The sequence below is a fragment of the Bubalus bubalis genome, chromosome 3 (assembly GCF_019923935.1).
Source record: "Bubalus bubalis isolate 160015118507 breed Murrah chromosome 3, NDDB_SH_1, whole genome shotgun sequence".
NCBI classification, from domain to species: Eukaryota; Metazoa; Chordata; class Mammalia; order Artiodactyla; family Bovidae; genus Bubalus; species Bubalus bubalis.
The window spans coordinates 70,481,360-70,497,540 of record NC_059159.1 but is presented as its reverse complement, the minus strand read 5'-3'; the positions used below and the strand labels follow the sequence as shown (position 1 = coordinate 70,497,540).

Here is a 16,181-nt window from a genome sequence, read left to right as displayed (position 1 = left end):
AAACGGAGTGAGGCCATGACTCACCATCTACAAAGATGGTTCTCACATTCACCTAATATGCCCACACAGCAGCACCTCCCGGGCTGGGGCTGCAGTTCTTTGATCTGACTTGGCCTTCCCACCCCCACAAAGGAGGTGAGAGCCAGGCCCTTGTCCCATCACAGGGAGGCAGGGAAGTAACTGAGCCAGAATCAGGCCCTGGGCTCTCAGCCTCCGTGTCCCACAGGGTGTGGGCAGGTGGAGGTGGGCCATCAGAGTGGGAAAGCTTTCACTTGGGCAGAGAAGAGGAGTCCTTGGTTTTCAGAGTGAGTTTTGAAAATTTGTGTGAGGGCATGAGGTTGGGCAAAAGACTGAACTGGTATGGAACAAGGTCCAAGATAAAGCTTATGTGGGGGAAAAAAAAACAAGACATCTGCAGCCCGGAGAGGACACTTGGTATGGAAAAGATGGGGAATGAAGAGATTTGTATTGACCTGGATGTGCCTAAGGAGAAAAACTGAAACAAAGAGTTGTGATTGTGTGTCTAGGGTGATGGGAACCAGGCATGGGGCGATGGTGTGAGGGCTGGGCCACTAGGGAGGCTGTGGGCTCATCTCCCACCTGGGCTTGGAGTTATTCAAGAGCTGAGCCTGCTGTCTCTCTGGACGGTTCCTGCAACCCCTTCCTGAGATCGCATCTGACCAGAGCGATGTACTGCACCTGGCTCCAGGAATGAAAAGAAATCTCCCCCTGCTGATGGCAGAGGAACCTAGCTCTCAGCTCCAGTCACACAGATGAGAATCCCCCGAGGAACCTCCACATGAGTCCCAGGCCTGTCCCAAGGGTCCTGACTATTAGTCTATAGCCAGACTCAGGCATCAACATATTTTAAAGCTTCCCAAGTGATCTGAGAGACAGATCTGAGTGATCTTGAGACAGAAGCATGAGACAGAATCAGATCGCTCAGGTGTAAGTGCTCCCAGGCTTGCTGAGCATCAGTTTCCTCATCTGTAAAATGGAGAGTGACAATACCAGCCCCCTAGGTTTGGGACACTGGCAGAACTAAGGCTTGTGAGGACTTTCTGTAGGCATAGCACAACCTGCAAATGTGGGGCATTCTCATGGGGGCCTTCTATGCAGCCTCACTGTCATCCAGGCTTCTCAAGAATCTCTCCAAATCTAAAGACCCATTAGCCTCTGTCTGGGGGCCCTCCCAGGCACCATCCGCCTCTTTGCTGAGGTGCCAGAGTCTGGCTGGAGTGTGCCCAGGGTGGTTTTACCTTCCAGGGCATCCTCCACTGACAGAGGAGCGCTGGTGATGTCCAGCGAAGCCTTTTAAGGAGATGAGCCCTGAGATCTGTGAGCAGAAGAAGCTACTGGGACGTCTGTCTGCCTCCCTTTCTGCCAGCTGCACCCTCCCTGCAGAGGGAGGACCTGTTAGGAGGCGTGCTCCTTCTGGGGGGAAACAGCTCTGACCACTGTCGTGTAGCTACCTCCTGGGGGCGGGGAGCTTATTTTAATCAGCGGTTTCTGCATCAGTTCCAAGATGGTGTCAGGACGACTTGGCAGTATCGGCAGGAGCGTCTGTGGGAGTCAGCCCGTGCTGATCCCTGATTGGCTGAGCATGAGCGTATAAGGCTCCCCTGGTGTGTCTGTCTTCTCCCTCAAACCTCATGGCTGCTCTGAGGAGCAGGTGAAAAAAGTAAAAGTGAAAGTTGCTCAGTTGTGTCCGACTCTTTGCGACCCCAGGGACTATCCAGTCCATGGAATTTTCCAGGCCAAATACTGGAGTGGGTTGCCATTCCCTTCTCCAGGGGACCTTCCCAACTCAGGGATCGAATCCAGGTCTCCCGCACTGCAGGCAGATTCTTTACCAGCTGAGCCACAGCGGAAGTGAAGAGCAGGTGGTATCACCCTATTTCAAGAATGGGAAGATCGAGCCCAGGAAAGCTGAGGGACTTGGGTGTCCCTCCTATGTCCCCTCCTCCAGGGGCCATAGGCCTTGGCGTCAGTCCCCCAGGGGCCCAGTTCTGTGATCTTCAGCATGTGGCTTCAGACCACTCCGTGCTTCTGTGTCTTCTCCTGACAAATGGGGAGAATCAGGACTCCCTATGGAATTTGCTGGGCTTGGTGCAAAATGTCAAAGGGCACCTTGTTACAACGTACTACGATTTGGGGACTTCCCTGATGGTCCAGTGGTTAAGAATCCACCTTGCAATGCAGAGAATACGGGTTCAATCCCTGGTAGGGGAACTAAGATCCCACATGCCGCAGAGCAACTAAACCAGAGCCCGTGAGCCACAACTAGAGAGTCCATACACCGCAATGAAAGATCCCACACACTACAACTAAGACCTGAGGGGTAGCCAAAAAAAAAAGTACTAAGATTTTCAAGACAGGGACAGCAGAGCATGAACCCAAGGACAGGGTTCTGTGGGGCTGCCCAGGTCCCTTGCTCGTGAAGCTGGCTCCTAGGGTAATACTATCAACTCTGTAGGTCATTCTGAAAACTAGGCAAGGTGACAAATATCCAGCCCTTAACAGTGCCTGGTCTACAGTAAGCCCGAGACAAAGTGACAGTCGTTGGGGACTTGGCAAAGACAGAGAGTCCCAGCAGAGAAACCAGAGAATGCTGCCAGATTTAGGACCTGGGACATCCAGAAAAACAAGGCTGGACGGTAATCCCTCCAGGCCTGGGCACGCCCCGCCAGGCAGCCACTGAGCTGCAGGAGAACGTGAAGTTCCTGAAGCAGAAGACAAGCCCTGGGGGAGATCAGCTTCTGTAGTAGTGACGTGTCAGCACCTGGGACCCACACCACACACAAGGACTGCTGTTCAAACATGCTCCTGGCTCGCTCTGGGCCCCTGGTGGCTGCTACAAAGGATGCCGTGCCAGCCATGAGCTAATGCCCTGGCTGCTGGGGGAGTCAGGTGGGTGCAGCCCAGTCATGCGGCCAACATCTCATCCCAAGATGACCTAATCTATCCTCCTGGACAACTTCCAAACCCGCTTCCTAGATGGGCTCTGAGAGCAGTAAGGATGCTGAAGACCCATTCTCATCTCTCTCTCTCTCTCTCTCTCTCACAGGACACTTGCTCTCTCTCTCTTTTTTTAATACTTATTTTTATTTATTTGGCTATGCTGGGTCTTAGTTGCAGCATGTGGAATCTAGTCCCTTGACCAGGGATTGAACCCAGGCCCCCTCCATTGGGAGTGTGGAGTCCTAACCACTGGACCACCAGAGAAGTATCCCCCTCCCTCCCTATTGCCCTGTGTTTTCCCAAGAAAGTCTCAGTCACTCTCTCCAGCAGTCTGGATCCCCAGGCTCCAGTTTGCTCCTTCTAGTCTGGGGTTCTCCACTAGAAGGGACTCATTTCTTCTCCGTGATACACAAACCTTTCCAACACTGAATCCCGGGCCCTCTCATGGCCGTTGCGACTCTGCACAAGCTGTTTCCCTCAGCCCAGAACGCCCTTTGCTCCCTTCCACATCTCAGTTCTCAGGAATTTTGCCCCTTCAAGTTTTCCTCGACTTGCCCACGCTGCACGTGCCCCGCAATACCACGAGGCCACATCAGGGAGACAATCATGTCATCACAGCGACATTAGGTCACGTCTCAGAGCAGCGCAAGCCAGGCCTTGTTCTAAGAGCTCCACATGCACGAACACGTTCAGTCCTCACAGTACCCTCACGAGGCATGCATTATCACCATCTCCATGACCGAGATGAGGAGATCAAAGCCCTGAGAGGTGGAGTAGCCAGCCCCAGGTCACAGAACCAACTGAAAAGGTGGGAACTGAACCCCTGTGGTCTGGCTCCAGGTTGGCTCAAAACAGTGGGCTCAGTGGGCCTCTTAGACCACAGCACTTCTACCAGGAACTTTCTCCACGGTCTCCTCCACTGGACTCTGAGCCTCATGAGGGCTGACTCTTGGAAATGAGGGGGGCAAACAGTTCATTTGGGGAGCCAAAGCATATAACTGATGGCTAAGCAGTGTCATAAAATAAGATGAAGACCAAAAGACTCTCCCCCACATTTCTACGTGTCCCTTAGATGGGGTGATTCCACCTCCAGTTGAGGCTGGATGACTGCTCTCCACTCAAAGAAGCTTTTACTGAGTCCATCTGGAGGGACTTTCCTGGTGGGCCATTGGCTAGGACTTTGCCCTCCCAACACAGGGGGCCCAGGTTCAAACCCTGGTCAAGGAACTAGATCCCACATGCTCCAACTAAGAGGCAGTACAGCCAAATAAATAAATATTTGGGGGAAAAAAAAAAGACTCCACCTGCATCCACAGTTGATTGTTTCCTAATTTACAATCTACTATGGGTAATGCTTGATGAGGATGCAATAAGAATTTTCCATACGGGCAAATTTACACTTCTGCTGCTCCTTCTAGTAGAAATGCCACCCATGGGTCCCTGTGCCTCAGCTGACATGCTCTGGTTTTCACTGGGGTGATACCCGCAGCACAGGCTCTTCTGCACACGTGTGTGAGGCTGGCCCTGGCCTCCAGCAGCAGAGCACTGGGCAATATGCAGGAACTGGAGTGGAGATGAACAGCCCCTTAAGGCATCCCATCCCGGCCAGATCTGCCTTGCTGAGGAAAGTCAGATCCTGTGAAGGCCTCAGCCACAGTGTAGCCAGTTCTTCACTGTGGAAATGTTTCTGCAGAAGACAGACCCAGCTGCGGGGCCCACTCCCAGGGCCGGACCTCCGGCTCTGGGTCCACTGCTGTGCCTTCCACTGCCTCTGCTCATCCACCTTCTACTCCTGAGTCAGGCTGGACGCACCAATCCCTAAAAGAGAGCCTCCCTGTGGGGGTGTTTTATGTGTCCTGAGGCCTAAAATACCTATCGGACTCAGGCCCAGGGCTGAGGGGTCACCTAAGCCGGAGGGGAGCGGCAGCACCCATTCTGGCCTTAGCTGGGCCAGGCCCGCAGGCCACCTCCCAGCAGGGCCACAGAGCCCCACCTTCCACCCGCAGGTGTGCCCTGAGAGCAGGTCAGAGGCTGCCAGGGCTGAAGACAAAGGGACCCCTGCTTCCTGCTCCAGGTCTGTCCTCTGGGAGGGGGGGATCCCTCTCCAGCGGGAGCTGGGAGACTTGGGTCTCGGCCCCTCTTTTGAAAATGAAGTGGCTGCAGTGTCTGTCCCACAGCCACCCGCAGGGCTGAAAGCACAGAGTCGGGGAAAAGCGCTCTGTGGTCTGCACTTCACATTATGAAGTTCCAACGTGGCTGAGGCTGCAACTCACACCTGAATCTTTTTCTTTCCTCTTCTAAAGCAGCGAATCCCTCTTTGTTCCAGGTGAGTGACAGGTCAGTAGGTGTGGGACACGGAGGTGGAGTTGTGATGAGGCTGGCTTTTCAGTATGGGGTTTCATCATAAAACCCTGATGCTTATCTTAAACAGAGAGCCCAGGGCTGGGCCTCAGGACTGACCTCCTGTGGCCGATAGAGGCTGGAAAACCCCATCTGTGCTCTGTAGACTCGTGGGAGCCCTAACAACCAGGGATGAGAGGCTGGGGGACACAGCCCTATGCCCCATGGAGCGACCCACAGTCTCCAGGGCACTTCCAGGAGCTGCCAGAGAGCGTGTTTTCTCACCTCCTCCGGGGTTGCCATGGTGACTGAAGCAGGAGGGGACACTGTTGGTTTGGCCCTGCACAGATCATCTTTCCCAGCTCATCTTTATTCCTGGTCTTGGTCAAAGCTGGTGTTGGGAGCACCTGAGATGGGGAAGACATGGTGCAGAGACAGGACCCTGGGTGCCAACTGTGGGTGCACGGTGGGGGCGGAATGAATCGGGACATTGTGTGTGTGTGTGCGTCTATGTGTTTGTGTGTGCACGTGCGTGTGTGTGTGGTGGGGTGGGCTTTATTGCGGTTGTGCTCTGGACATGCACAGTGGGGGAGGCTGGTGACGACAGTGGGGTGGTATCCACCCATGATGTGCTCCTCAGGAGCCACAAGCTGCCACCAGGAGAACCCTCCACTCTCCACTTCCAGAAAGCCACCCCTTGGCTGCCTAGATCACTCCTCCTGCCCGAAACCACTGTGAGACTCCAACCATTTCTTCTTAGGCTCTGAGACTGTGCCCCTGCCCTCATGCCTTGCTCTGTCAGCTGACTTCTCCCTGATCTCACACCACCACTCAGATGCCACCTCCACGGACACCAGCTCTGACCAGCCCACTGGGACGTCCCTGCTTCCTTTTTCTTTGTAGCTCTTCCCACTCACATAACTAGGATATTACACACGGATCACGTGTCATCCATGGGAATGTGAGCCCCTGAGCGTAGGGATGTCGTCTTGTTCACTCCTGTGATCCTAGCTCTCAGAACAGTGCCTAGCACATAGTAGGTGCTCAGTAAACTCGGTGAACAAGTGAAGGAGTGATAGGATGAATGAAAGAAGGAAGACTCTCTGGACAGTCGGTTTTATCCTTTTGCCCATCACTGGCCCTTGAGGAACGCCCTTCTCGCTGGGTCCAGAGCTCTGCTTTGAGGCTCATCTGAGGGTGAGTCTCCTCTCCAAAGTCCTCTAGAAAACCCCACCTTCCAAGCCATCCTCTGAATGTTCCCAGCGCTGTCATTCGCGCTGCACCCAAGGCCTGTGTGACCTTGAACGGTGAGAGTGTCTAGGCTCCCTGACCACCGTCTAGCTCCTTGATGGGAAGGACCTTCCTTTCTCTTTTGTGTTCCGAGTTCTGCAAAGAGTGGATGTTCATTCAATGCTGAGGATGGTGGTGCTGTGAACCAGTGAACAAATTCACACCTCCAGATGGTTTCTTGCCCAGTAGAAGACCCCCTGCAAGTTCAAGGTCAGAATGTTTCTAGTGAGTCTGAGTGGGGAAGGCAGGGGTGGTTTAGGAAGCTGGTCTCAACCTGCTGTTTAAGCCTTTCCATGTAGCCTCATGTTTGAATTTGACAAGTCTCTGCTGCTGCTGCTGTGCTGTGCTGCTGCTAGGTTGCTTCAGTCGTGTCCGACTCTGTGCAACCCCACAGATGGCAGCCCACCAGGCTCCCCCGTCCCTGGGATTCTCCAGGCAAGAACACTGGAGCAGGTTGCCATTGCCTTCTCCCAACAAGTCTCTGAGCCTAGTTCAGACACCATCTTATTCTACTCTACAGTCCTCTAGCCCAGTGGACGGGTGGAAGGAAGCTGGGGGGTGCTACATTCGTCACTCCCTCACTGCCTGCTCCAGGGGTCCCAGGACTGCTGCTGGGGGAGAGGAATGGGTCCATTTTGGTCAGGCCCAGCCTGGGTGGGAAAGAGACGTCCCTGACCTGGGAGTCAGCTCCAAGAACCCCGTCCCCACCCCCACCAACTCGAGTGACTGTGGTGACTCACTTCCCCTTCGGGTTTCGCTTCTCCCCTCGGAAATGCATGGTTTGGGGGCAATGGCCTTGACCCTTATTCCCTGCCAATAAGTGCAGAGTCTAGACCACAGCACCCCATGGGGTTCTCACCTTGTCACGAAGTCACACTCACAGGGGGCAGGGACAGAGGAACCCACTCATCCGTGCTCTCTCAGGCGTTTCTCCCAGTGAAGCTTGGTTTGCAAGTCCTGTGCTAACTGGCTGCACCTCAGGTTATCACTCAGAGCTCCCTTGTCCACACCTGAAATCACAGGAGCCATCACAAACACTGGGAAATCACACTGCAGTTTACAAATGTTTCCCCATACTCACTCCATGACCTGGGGTGGAAAGACCTTCCTGAGAGTATAACAGAGAAGCCACAAACCAGAGATGTTGCAAGACTTGCCTGGGGTCACACAGCTCCTTTCGGGGAGCTGGCTGGGCTTGGACCCACATCTTCTGACTCCAAGTGGAGCTTCCAATGTCTAAAATACCGAGAAAGCTTGCTCTGTCTCTCTGGGACACTGTGAGCAGGCAAGGATCTATAAAAATCCTTGTCAGGACTTCTATGCTTTCAAAGAGCTCGGTCCACGCTGAATAATTGATGGCCTGCTCCCTGCTGCAGAGAGAGGCCGCACAGACCTCCCGCTGAGGCTGGGAATGGAGAGACCTTTCCTATCGTTTTCCCCAGTGAAAGAGGTGGCCGAGAAAACCTCCAAAAAAGACTTGTGTGTCCCCGCGGGTGGGGGAGAGGTCCTGGCTCCCGGGAGCCACAGATATAATTTACTGCCGGGCTGAAAGGAGAGGAGGGGCTGCTGGGCCACACAGCATCCCCGCCACCGTGTCCCTTCCAAGGCTGCAAGGCCCTGGGAAAGGGCTACTCAGCTCCGAAAGGCGGGAGAAAGGTGCCTGAGAATCTGAGGGTCCCTCGGGGGGAGCGGGGGGATTAGCCATGGGAAACACAGAGTCCGAGGCGGAGGTTCTCCTCCGTGAGAACCCTGAGGAGACAGAGATGCACAGGAGGGGTGAGGCAACCCTTCGTTGCCCGGCCAACCGCTGCATGTGACCGCGGGGTTCTTCTGGCCAAAGGCCATGGCAGCGGGGATTAGGGGGCAGAAAGCAGACACAGAGTGGCCTTTAAAGCAATTTGCAGAGATCAAAGTAGAAGGCTGTTTGAGCAGACACTCTGACTCTAAGAACAGGGAACGTTTCACAGCTGAGGATGCAGGAGCTGTGCATCCTCTCCCGCAGGGTGTATCCACCCCACCCAAGGGTCCCCTAATTGGCATTTGTCTCAGCTCCCAGACAAGTCAGAGTTAGGACTATCTGAGTCCACAGGATAACAGGCTTCAGCTTCAAATAAGCGGAAGCAACCAGGTCAGGCTCAAATTGGAAACTATCGGGATGACTGGTTTTCTGTTTCACTCTACATCGAAAGTTCCAAAGCCTAATGGTTTGGCAAGGACGTCCTAAGAAGTTTCACTAGCTTCTGCATAGTCTGTCTTGGCGTGCTGACTTCTCGGGGGTGCAGGGCCCTCAGAGTTTCCCTGTGTTTGGGCAAGGCCTGTACTAAGGATGTGTGGGAGCTCTGTCTGCAGCTCCCCCAAAGCACAGCCCTGCACTCTCTGGGGCCCCAGGCAGAACAGAAAGTAGGATGTGTGACCCTGCTCCCCTTTGGTGTCAGCGTGAGCTGAGCACAGCCAGATGCTGAGCTGCCTGAATTCACACTTCACAAAGGGCAGGAATCAGGAGTTGGAGAAAGAAATGGAGAAAGAAATGGAACAGGTTAGGGATGAGGCAGGGCTGGGTGTTGGTGGATGAGAGTTGATGGCTAAGCCCTGACACTAATTCTCTGACCTTGGGATCATAATGGAATCAACTGCAAAGGTTTGCAAGGATCCGATGAGAGTCTGTGAATTCTTAATTATGCCTCTAGTAGGACAGTCCCCTCCTGCCCATGACAGTGCTTGGCTGGACTCTCCTTGGCTGCCAAACCACTGAAGTTAGCTCACACGTTTCTGTGTGCCCCAGAATTTGCAGAATATCACTCTACTGTCAGCCCAGAACTCTGGGCTGCACAAATGGTCTGTTCTCTTCAGCAACTCTGATCAGACTCTGCACTCCTCGAAAACAGAGCTAGCGTCTTATGCTTCCTTGGTGAGATGTCAATGATTGACCTTAAAATCCTTCACAGACATGAGATGTTCCGTGTGGTATTGTGAGGCCAGCGGAAACCAGCTGCATTCAACAAGGGACATCCCAACCCCAGCCGGGAGCCTAGTGTAGGGTTCCCTACTCCAGAAGGGGCTCTAGCAAATGCTTGAGTATCTTTCTTACTGCTCAACACCAGACATTTGACAGTTAACACAGTAAACATTAGAAATGCATTCTCGTTGGTGAAAACAGAGGTATTCAAGATATGCTGGCCAAATGAATTTTGACTCATGAAAGAGTAGGGAGAAAGAATCTGGCAAGATCTCGAGGGAGGTATGATCGGGCCTTCTAGAGAGATAGACGACTGTGAGTTGAACCAAGCTCACAGAACAGGCCGTCTGACCTCTGCTGGACCCATTTGCAAATAAACAAGTGTTCAAAAAATGTCTAGATGGGTGGCAGAGTTCAGTCTGAGGCTTATTTTCATTCAGCCTGATACTGAGGTTTGCTCTCAACTCATAGTCTTAAGTGGCTGCCATCAAACAAGTAAACAAACAACAACACAGCAGAGCCTGAGAGTCTGGACCAAGCCCGTAGGTCAGTAAAGCGATGTCCCCAGGTCGAGACACGTGTAAATGCTCACGGGCTGGGGGAGACAGTGTGGCTTTAACTTGATGATGGACAAGGATGACAAGGGCCTGAAGTGGCCTGCCCTGTCAAAGATCCTGATCTAGAACCTTCCTGTGTACTCCTCACCATGCACCACCCCGGCTGGCATCCCGGGGCTGAATTGGCCAGCTCACACTCAGGCCCGGCTGGCTTCCTGGAATGAGGAAAGGCTGCTCAGCCTTCAGTGACCCTGAGCTGTGGCTGCCCATTATGTTCCTGGAAACCAGCTCTGAGTTGGGCCTTCCAGGTCCCCAGGGACAAGCCTGACGACAAAGCCTCTGGGAATACATAAGCAGCTCCCACATCTGAATCAGGATACCTGAGGGAATCTCTGGCTGTCCTGGACAGATGGCTTTGAAGAAGTGGGGCTCAGTCTGTGCCTGGGAGGAGATGAACCCCACCCCTCCCCAGGGCTGTGTGAAGGCTGCTGCCCAGGAGCCAGGAGCGAGGTAGCCCATGATGGTGGGGAGTTCACTGTCCCCCTACCCTCCTGGATGGTGTGCCCACAGGGAGAATAGCTCCTATGCTCTGCATTTCCTTCCTTAAGGAGCTTTTCATGGGCTAGTGTTGTTATGGGTTGGGGGTGGGGGGTGGCTGTTGGGTGGCATCAAGAGGACAAAAGATTGCACACTGCTAACTTCTCTTGACAATTTCTCTGTTTTCCTCTTTTCTCCTGCCTCTCCAGAGAGAAGTATGGAGGGGTAGGGGAGACGGGCGCAGGGGAGGGGACAGTGATGGGCTTTCCTGCACCGGGGCAGCTGTCCTAACCATGCAGAAGCTGACATTTGCAGTCTTCTTAACTCACGTTGGCAACTTGACCCCCTGGGGCAGCTCAAACTCTACAGGCTGATGACAAAGTTCCTTCTAACCACCTTGTCCACCTCCAGATCCTTCCGGGTCAGCTTGCCCACTGCCCTCTGTTTAGTCCACACGCACCTCCTTGAGCTCTGCTTCAGAATTTGCCTTCCCTTTCTTTCTCCTCACCCAGGTCCAAATCCCAGAGTCCATGTGCATGCTAAGAGTCATCTTGATTAATCCTAGAAGATTTCCATTTCGTGAGTGAGAACTCCCTTCCCGCCTAGTCAGGAAACTGAGGTCAAACTGCTCCAACTGTCATTCATCTTCCACCTCTGCAAACAGCTCTATGTCCCAGGCAAACAAAGAGCGACTGCTGGGGAAGGCACAGCTCCCAGAAGGTTCTGGGAATTCCAGACACTCCTGTGGGGCCAAGGGAGTTTTCCATGAGCAAAATTTACCTAGAGAGTGCCACCTGCATGCGTGAGGAGACTGACAAGCAGTTTCTTCCTCGCTGGGCTGGGGCTCAGTGGATCTCTCTCAGCGATACTTAGGCACTGCCTGAATTTACTTCCCTGCCCCAGTCCCTCTTGGAAAAAGGCCAAGCTGGTAGATATGGAGGTGGGACTGTTTATTTAGTGGAATCCCATGCATGTAATTGGGAGGACAAGACAGCAAGTACACAAGAAGTTGGGGATCTTCGAGTGGGCAAAGAGGAAAAGGGGATGAGGGAGGACCCTTTCCTCTCTTGGCTTCAGGGGAGTGGGATTGAAGCCAGCCAGGTGGAATGCAGAGCCTGGCTTCTCTCCTGGCTCCATAGGGCCCCTGAAACGGCCAGGGACATTCCCAGGTCACAGGACAAGCCCCACCACGCAGCCTGCTTTTCATCTGGTTTCTTCCCTCTCTGCTCAGATGTTCAAAGCCTTCCTTTGCGATCACTGTCTTAGGAGTCAGGCATGTGGGGCTGAATCTCTCTGCTCTTTCACCAGTCCCACGCGCTGCACCAAGTTACTGACTCTCTTGGAGACCCGTTGGTAAAATGGGGGTATAATGTCTCCTCGAAGGGCGATCATGAATAAAATGGCCAGTGGGTGCGCAGGGTTCTCAAGCCATGCCCGACTGGCAAATGCACTCAGGGAAAAAGAGCTGTCATTACTGTGCACTCTGAGTACAGCTCCTGGCTGCTTTGCCAAGCCCCTTAAAAACCCGCCGGCAGAAGCTCCCACCCCGCAGACACGGCTAGGCAGAGGCGCCCTGGCCATCTCTGCTCTCCCAGGACTTTGCCCAGCTCAGCATCCCGCCTGGAGGGCGGTGGCACTGTCTCTGGGGATCGGAAAGGAAGCTGCTTTAGAACCACGCCTCCCTCGGGCACTCTAGGGATTGCCCTGTTGGCGGGATCTAGCTCATTCCACCTGGGATTCACTGGGAACTGCTGGGAGCTGGTGGAAACAATCTGGAGAGCATGGCTGTGGGTTTGAGACAGTGGTCTACCAACCTGGAATCAACTCACCTTCCAAATCTTCTCAGGAGAAACAGGGAATGAGAAACAGATACAAGCAATATGGGATTTAAAAAAAAAAAAAAGCATAACAGTCAACGTGACTTGGTGCACACAGACATCTGCCTCCTGGCCACAGCCTGTACAGAACTGCCCGCCTTCTCTCAGTGACCGGGAGTCAGCCACAGGGCTACTCATTCCCCCAGGCCCTCCTGGCTGCGCAGTTCCTGCTGACCAAACTGACCTCAGCCCTTCAGAGCACTCTCAGGCCCAAGTGCCCTTGGGTCACTTCTCCTGAGTTAGTGATTGCATCCTTGGGACAGGAACACCCACATCACTGAGCCTGAAGTAGACAGAGGGGGCCAGGTGGGCTTGGAGGTGACCAGCGGTCAGGATACCTGGAGAGACTCAGTGGGGCTCCTCCCTTTCATATCTCAAAGCTCAAATCTCCACCCAAATCTTATCCCTGGAAGAGGCCAGCTGGGATATGAGAGATGGAGGCCACCCACCCGTCCCACTCCTGCTGAGGGCAGCAAGCACCCAGGAGCGGGTGAGGCAGGACCTCATCTCCTGCGGGCGGGTGCGGGGTGTCCACTCCAGGGTGCCCTGAGGTGGGTGCTCCCGCAGTCCCCGCTGCTCCCCTCTACTGCCAGTTCTGGGGACCTGCGGTGCCCCAAGAGCCCCCTCCCCTGGCGGCGCCGAAGGCAACAGACAAACCACCTCTAGACCGGCCCCCAGACCTGGGATCATCCCCACACAGCCGCGAACCCACCTTCCCCGTGCGCTCCGAGGCCCCCTCCAGGGGTGTCATCAGGTCCCCGCCTTCTCCCTTCGAAGCGGGCTCCCGGCTCCTCCGCAGCCTCTGGCCCCGGCTTCGGGGCTGAGCCGGCTTCTGCCTCCCTTTCTCTCGTGCTACGGTGAATTCTCAGCACTATTCTTTTTTTAAGGGACTTTTTTTTTTTTTTTTTTTAGCGTTGCGTCAGGGCGGTTGCCTGGCGACAGCGGAGCTATTCCGCCGTGAGTCCTTTCAGCCGAGATCCCCCTCCAGCCTCTCATTCAAGCCTCTCCGCCCCGGGGCTCCCGGGCCCGGGGCGCGCCGGGTCCTAAAGCCCTTCTAGCTGCTCGTTCCCGGCCAGGACCTCAACCCGAGCAGCCGAGAGTAGAAGCAAACCGCACGCGATGGCCCAAACCCTAGACGAAACCAAACCCAAATAGACTTTAAAAAAGAAAGAAAGAAACCAAGGCGGTTTTCCTCCAAGCATGGCAACGTGGCTTCGCCGCTGTCAGCAGTTTGCCTGCGTGGAGGGGGCAGGAGAACCCCTCTTCCAGAGGTGTCGGCAAACAGGGAGCCTACACGCCACCCGCCAGCGGCTTGAATGCCAACCACCGGCAGCAAGGCCTGTAGACTGAGTGCCCAGCACGTAGCACACCATCACAGCCCCTCGGTGGGTCAGCTTACAGATGAGGAAACTGAGGCTCGGAGAGGCTAAGTAGAAGCAGACGTTCTTCCAGATCCGTCTCCCAGACCAGTCCGGGGACTGGGGTGCGGGGGGGGGGGGGGGGGGGGGGGGGGGGGAACCGGGGGGGCGCTGCCCTAGAGCTTGTGTTCTCTCCACTAACCACAGCTTGCCTCGAGGCACAGAATACTAGGTGCCATGCCAACCACTGGAACCACTGGAGATGGGTGCCCTTGCTCCACCAGAGCCTAGAGCTCCAGGCACCTAAGACACATACAGGACTGCAACCAGGGCTGCCCTACCCAGGCCTTTAGGATCAGTCCTGACTGCAGACGGGGTACTCCAGTCCCAATAACGGGGGCAGAATTCCTCCTCCCCCTGGGATCTCCTGCCCCAGGGCTGATTACTGGAAGTTAGCCTTACTCTCAGGGGCAGCCTGGACACGGCCAGGTTCTTTTCCTAGACTCTTGACTCTTCTCTGCGGGCTCCTTCAAAGTTATCTCAGGACAGTACTGGAGATGCAGGGCAAGCATCGTTATTTCCAGGGTAGATGTACACACTGAGGACTGGGGCTGCAGAGTGGCTTGACCCAAGGTGAACCGCCTTCTTTTCTGTGGGACTCAGCTCCCTCTGGTGCCCATGACCCTCACTGGGTGCAATTCCCCATCTGAGTCCTGTCCTACTTCCTTTCTTCCTCTTTCACTAGGACATCCACTAAGGATTTTGTCAAAGGAGACACCCCACTAACGGGAGCACCTCTTCATGCAAACAGGCTGACGGTGCTAAACCTGCACGTGTTCTTGAACAGGGGCTTTCTGGAGAGTCCCTGGCATTGACCAAACCTCTTGACTCTAGCTCTTAAATATGAAAAGTGAAAGTGAAAGTCGATCAGTTGGGTCTGACTCTTTGTGACCCCATGGACTGTAGCCTGCCATGCCCCTCTGTCCATGGAGTTCTCCAGGCAAGAACACTGGAGTGGGTAGCCATTCCCTCTTCCACAGGATCTTCCTGACCCAGAGATCAAACCTGTGTCTCCTATATTGCAGGCAGATTCTTTACCATCTGAGCCATCAGGGAAGCCCAAGTATGGATCCAGTCTTTACACTTCTTTCCATCCCCTCTGCCACTGCCTTGGCTCATGTCAGCTCAGCTGACTTACAGAACTGTAGCATATGATCACATGTAGCCATCCAAATAAAATTCTCAAAAAAATCCTGATGACATAGGAAAATGCTAATGATCTCACACTAAGCAAATAAGACTGGAACATCAAATATCGAAGTAAATAAGACAGTATGAAACCTTTAATTCTAATATTTAATATTTAATCATTTTATACAGGTACGAAAAAGATCCGGAGGAGGTATGCAAATTTCAGCTGTGAATTTTTTCTGGGGTGGTGGAATAACAGAGAATTTTAAATTTCTTCTATAGACTTCCATTAAATTTCTACAGTGAATTGCTTTTGTAATTTGCAACGTTGAAAGAAAAACACTGCTACAAGGAGAAGAGGGCTCTGAGCTTGGGTTATGAACCTGATGTCTCCTGCTCTGAATGACTTTTATATGAGGAGCTGTGAGGCTGGGCTGGAGCTCAGAGCAGCAGGGTTCCCTCGGGGCTCTTCCCCTCCAGTAGCCGTTTGGACCACGGGACATTGGGCTGGTCCAGGAAGTGCCTGTCATTCAGAGGCGTTGATGCTGGCAACCGTAATGGCTCTCTGCTGCCCTTATCTCTCAAAAGGGATTGACTCAGGCTGAAGCACAGAAAGGAGACGAGGACCAGCTTCCCATCCTGTAGGGAGCCCAGCAGGTCAATGAGCAGGTATGGGTGGCTTGCTCTGTACCACCCGGTGCCAAGTGTCAGGTGTGGAGCCTGACACTTATTGATGTAGGAATTAATTAACAAAGAGCATGCACCTTAGAACTAGAGTTGGGGGGGGGCGGTGACAGAGGCCATCTAAGCCCAAATGAGGAGGATGAGGGAGTTGGCTAGGAGAGGGGATGGGAGGCCTGACAAGACCAGAGAAGGAATCGCATTTGCAAGAGTGTGTGCAGGCCAGAGGGGGCTTGACCACTGCTGAGAGGAAGAGTGCAAGAGCGCATGATGGACCAAAGTGAGGTCTTTGAACATGACCCTGAAGGCAGGGGGTTAAGAAGGTCACTTGTCACAGCTTCTGTGTCTTAGAAAACCTGGCTGGGTGATGGGACAAGACAGGAGGCAAAGAGACCAATAAAGAGATTGTTTGCACCTTTCCAGTGGCGAGACG

The 16,181-nt window shown here is 53.9% G+C and overlaps 1 protein-coding gene across 2 annotated transcripts in view; it reads right to left on the bottom strand.

The window, feature by feature from the left end:
* Positions 1 to 13,810, bottom strand: part of FAM167A (family with sequence similarity 167 member A) — a 31,685-nt gene extending 17,875 nt beyond the window's left edge. Inside the window, exons 1-2 of one of the 2 annotated variants that reach the window (XM_006060252.3) lie at positions 13,231 to 13,810; positions 7,451 to 7,601 (exon numbers count right to left, since the gene is read on the bottom strand). The gene's annotated coding sequence lies outside the window, so the exon portion shown is untranslated. The remainder of the gene's footprint in view (positions 1 to 7,450; positions 7,602 to 13,230) is intronic. The other variant, XM_006060251.3, reaches the window with a different exon arrangement.
* Between the last annotated feature and the right edge of the window lie 2,371 nt (positions 13,811 to 16,181).